Raw genomic sequence first — 5000 nt, forward strand, 5'->3', positions numbered from 1 at the left:
CAATAGTAATTCAACCTAGTACGAGAGGAACCGTTGATTCGCACAATTGGTCATCGCGCTGGTTTGAAAAGCGATGGCGCAAGCTACCGTGCAGCTGGATTATGGTGAGAACGCCTCTAAGTGAGAATCCGGGCTAAAGCGACACCCGCCCGTCGCCGATTGCCGACCCGCGATGGGGCTCTGGCCCCAAGGCACGTGTCGTGGTGCAGCGGCCCTTGGGACAAGTCGCAGGCGCCTCCTGAAGCGTAATTCCCACGGCGGCGGGTAGAATCCTTTGCAGGGCGACTTAATCTGCGACGGGGTATTGTAAGTGGCGAGTGGCCTTCTTTGCCACGATCCTTTGATTGCTGTCGCTTCGATTCGTCCCTCCTCGCCTATCCCATCCCCCTAGTTACTGTTGCACGACCCTACCACAGGGTCCCGGTGGGGACTTGGTGTAAGGAGTTAGTTAAACACATGCGTGCACGCCCCCTTCGTGGAACATGGCACAGCAGGGGCCTTTCTGAGTGCGGTGCAGCTCCCCTTCATTGGTGACTCAGGGGACTTGTTCAATTTCTGCCCCATCGTGCCATGTTTCATGGACCCAACATTAAACTTCTTGTATTTGTTTTGGGCCACAAAAAATCTTGATTAAAACACTAAGTCACTAAGTGGAATAAAGCGGCACAAAAAAGCATCCCCGTTTGGACATGTGGGGGCTCCCCTTTGTCGGCTGTAGTGCCTCGGATGTCTGGAACCCACAGCACCATCGACAACTCTCTTGTTGGTGCGGAGCGTCGGGCTAAAAAGTGTCCTGTTTGGACATATGGAAACTAAAAAAAAGCGTGTCCTATTTAGGACACATGTATGTATGCCTTTGTAGCGCATTGACCAAGTTTTTAGCTCTTTAGGGGAAGAGACATTGGCGGCGAGGGGTTATCGAGGCAATGCTCACGCCCATCGCATGCGGCGTCGGTCCCCCACCAGGTTAGGTTCGGCGGTGCTCAAGCGATCCATCCCGGCGAGGTATCCGGAATATCTGAAGTCATCATGGGTGAGTCGGTGTGGGTCCTCCCAATACCAAAGGTAGAATTCAAATATCATTATATGTTCGGTACCCAACAATGAATGAGTTGTCGGTCCCTCCCAATCAAGGGTAGAATTAGGATAGCCAACAATGGATGAATCCTCCGGTCCTCCTTCGCAACAAGGCCTCCGGCACCTTGGTGGCTCGGATGTGTGGGAGCCTCGGACACCATCGGTAACCTTGATGCTTGGATGTCAGGGGCCTCGGGCTATCGGCACCTTGGTGCATGGATGTCTGAGAGCATCGGACACCATCGGCAAATTACCCTTGGTTGTGGGAAGCCCGGAGACCATCGGCACCTCGGTGCTATGATGTCTGGGAGCCTCGGACACTTGTCGGCAACCTAGGCCCTTGGTGCGTGCAGAACCTCGGGCACCATCGGTACCTTGGTGCTTGGATGTGCGGGAGCCTCGAGCACCATCGGCACCTTGGTGCATGGATGTGAGAGCCTTGAGCACCAAAGCTAAAGTTGGGCCCTGTTGGTGCGGGGCGTCGGGTAAAAAAGTGTCCCCATTTGGACACATGAATGTCACTGGTAGTAGCGTTGACCAAGTTTTTTAGCTCTTTAGGGGGAGGTGATATTGAGCGGCGAGGGTTGTCGAGGCTGACCCACGCCCACCGTATGCCGGACGTCGGTGCCCACCGCCGGTTAGGTTCCGCGGTGCTCCGGCGATCCGTCCGGCGGTGCTCCGGCGATCCGTCCGGCGGTGCTCGGTGAACCGTTCCGTAGCATAGGCCCTTGGTCGTGCGGGAGCCTCGGGCACCATCGGCACCTTGGTGCTAGGATGTGCAGGAGCCCCGGACACCATCGGCAAACTAAGCCCTTGGCCATGAAGGAGCCTCGGGCGCCATCGGCACCTCGGTGCTTCGATGTGCAGAGCTCCAGGCACCATCGGCAACCCTAGGCCCTTGGTCGTGCGGGAGCCTCGGGCACCATCAGCACCTCGGTGCTATGATGTGCGAAGAGCCTCGGACACATCGGCAACCTAGGCCCTTGGTCGTGCAGGGCCTCGAGGCACCATCGGCACCTTGGTGCTTGGATGTGCAGAACCTCGAGGCACCATCAGCAACCTAGGCCCTTGGTCGTGCGGAGGCTCGGGCACCATCGGCAAACTAAGCCCTTGGTCGTGCGGGAGCCTCGGGCACCATCGAGAAAATAGGCCCTTGGTCGTGCAGGTGCCTCGGCCGCCATCGGCCCCTAGGTGCTGGGATGTGCAGGGCCTCGGACACCATCAGCAAACTAGGCCCTTGGTCGTGCAGGAGCCTCGGACACTGTCGGCAACCTAGGCCCTTGGTCGTGCAGGAGCCTCGAGGCACCATCGACACCTTGGTGCTTGGATGTGCAGGGAACCTCGGGCACCATCGGCAACCTAGGCCCTTGGTCGTGCGGAGGCTCAGGCACCATCGGCAAACTAAGCCCTTGGTCGTGCGGGAGCCTCAGGCACCATCGGTAAAATAGGCCCTTGGTCGTGCGGGGCCTCAGCCACCATCGGCACCTCGGCCCTTGGTCGTGCAGGAGCCTCAGCCACCATCGGCACCTATGGTGGCTCGGATGTGCAGGAGCCTCGGGCGCATCGGCACACCTCGGTGGCTAGGATGTGCAGGGCCTCGGACACCATCGGCAACTTGGTGCTTGGATGTGCGGGAGCCTCAGGCACCCATCGGCACCTTGGTGCACTGGATGTGCAGGCTAAGAAGAGTGTCCGCATTTGAGACAGTCGAATGTTGCTGGTAGCATATTGACGAAGTTTTTAGCTCTTTAAGGTGAGATCCAGCTGCCCGGCGTGCCCCCTCCGAGCCGAGGTGGGGTGCGTCTAGCCCCCATGGGGGTCAGGTCGTCCACAACGACTCACACGAAATTGAGTCGGTCGCCGGCAGTGGTGGCCGGGGTGACAATTTTCCGGCCAGTCAAGCCCGTGCCCATAGAAATGTAATAACGACTCCAGACCAAGTTCCCTATTCGGGCAAAGATCTCTTGGGGTGGCTTATGCATTGCTATGGGCTCGAGCTAACACCCTTTCGCCCCGTCACGTTTAGGGACGCCTTGTGCATCCCAAGTCGGCGACCACACGGTGCCTTGGCCTTGCCAAGCCCTTGCCCATTCGAAACTGCCCGCGACCTAGTACCAGTCCTTTGACGGCAACGGCCTTGGGGGTGTAAGTTGAGTTTGTAGGCTCGGTCTTGCTCGACCAAGTCCAGTGGGACTTTTCCCCTCGTAGTTCTCGTGCCAAGCGGTTGTGGTGCGCCTCGTTCGTTGTTCCTTCCGCTCCCCTACCATTCGGTTGGGTGGGCTGTTGGGCGGTGTGCGTGGGCGCTACTACTAGTGCAATAGGCATATGAGTGGCGTTTTGGTTGTGTGTATTGGCGGGCTCCATGCTACTCGCATCGAACTGTCGATCCGCACTCTCTTCATTAAATCCCCTTGTTGTAATCGAACTCAAAGGGGTGCGATCGGATCTGTGCGTACCTAAGCCAGATGGAATTATGGATGTGTTGCCGTCCTTCTCCATCCCGTGCCCTTCAGGGGTGCGTGGTGGACCTCAATCGTGCCTTGTGTCCCGAGTGCGCCCCTTAAATCGGCGTGGCCTCGTCGGTGCACTGGTGCTCGATCGTGCTTTCGGATGCGGAAAATATTTTTGAGAAGTAGGGTTCGGCCCTCATCTCTCGATGCCTATGCATTTTGTCTCTTGACACGGACGATGCTCGTGCTGTTATGACCTCTTCGTAGCTCACGGGGCATGTTGAGGCCATGCAGTGCCGACGTCGCGGAGAATGCTACCTGGTTGATCCTGCCGGTAGTCATATGCTTGTCTCAAAAGATTAAGCCATGCATGTGTAAGTATGAACAAATTCAGGCGTGAGAAGCTGCGAATGGCTCATTAAATCAGTTATAGTTTGTTTGATGGTATTTGCTACTCGGATAACCATGTAATTCTAGAGCTAATACGTGCAACAAACCCCGACTTCTGGAAGGATGCATTTATTAGATAAAAAGGTCGAGCGGGGCTTTGCCCGTTGCTCTGATGATTCATGATAACTCGACGGATCGCACGGCCTTTGTGCCGGCGACGCATCATTCAAATTTCTGCCCTATCAACTTTCGATGGTAGGATAGTGGCCTACTATGGTGGTGACGGGTGACGGAGAATTGGGTTCGATTCGGAGGGAGCCTGAAGCGGCTACCACATCCAAGGAAGGCAGCAGGCGCGCAAATTACCCAATCGACACGGGGAGTAGTGACAATAAATAACAATACCGGGCTCTATGAGTGCAGTAATGGAATAGTTACAATCTAAATCCCTTAACGAGGATCCATTGGAGGCAGTCTGGTGCCAGCAGCCGCGGTAATTCCAGCTCAATAGCGTATATTTAAGTTGTTGCAGTTAAAAAGCTCGTAGTTGGACTTAGGGGTGGGTCGGCCGGTCCGCCTCACGGTGACACCAGTCTGCTCGTTCCTACTGCCGGCGATGCGCTCCTGGCCTTAATTGGCCAGGTCGTTCCTCCGGCGCTGTTACTTTGAAGAAATTAGAGTGCTCAAAGCAGGCCTACGCATATACATTAGCATGGGATAACATCATAGAGTTCGATCCTATTGTTGTATTCGGGATCGAGTAATGATTAACGAGGGACGGTCGGGGCATTCGTATTTCATAGTCAGGTGAAATTCTTGGATTTATGAAAGGCGAACAAGCTGCAACATTTGCCAAGGATGTTTTCATTAATCAGAGCGAAAGTTGGGGCTCGAGACGATCAGATACCGTCCTAGTCTCAACCATAAACGATGCCGACCAGGATCGGCGGATGTTGCTTTTAGGGACTCCGCCGGCACCTTATGAAAATCAAAGTCTTTGGGTTCGGGAGTATGGTCGCAAGGCTGAAACTTAAAAATTGACGGAAGGGCACCACCGGGTGGAGCACTGCGGCAATTGACTCA

General features: G+C 55.6%; 1 pseudogene; it reads left to right on the forward strand.

The window, feature by feature from the left end:
• Positions 1 to 364, forward strand: part of LOC128037038 (28S ribosomal RNA) — a 3211-nt pseudogene extending 2847 nt beyond the window's left edge.
• Positions 365 to 5000: the final 4636 nt, after the last annotated feature.

Source organism: Gossypium raimondii, unplaced genomic scaffold, assembly GCF_025698545.1.
Source record: "Gossypium raimondii isolate GPD5lz unplaced genomic scaffold, ASM2569854v1 Contig00184, whole genome shotgun sequence".
NCBI classification, from domain to species: Eukaryota; Viridiplantae; Streptophyta; class Magnoliopsida; order Malvales; family Malvaceae; genus Gossypium; species Gossypium raimondii.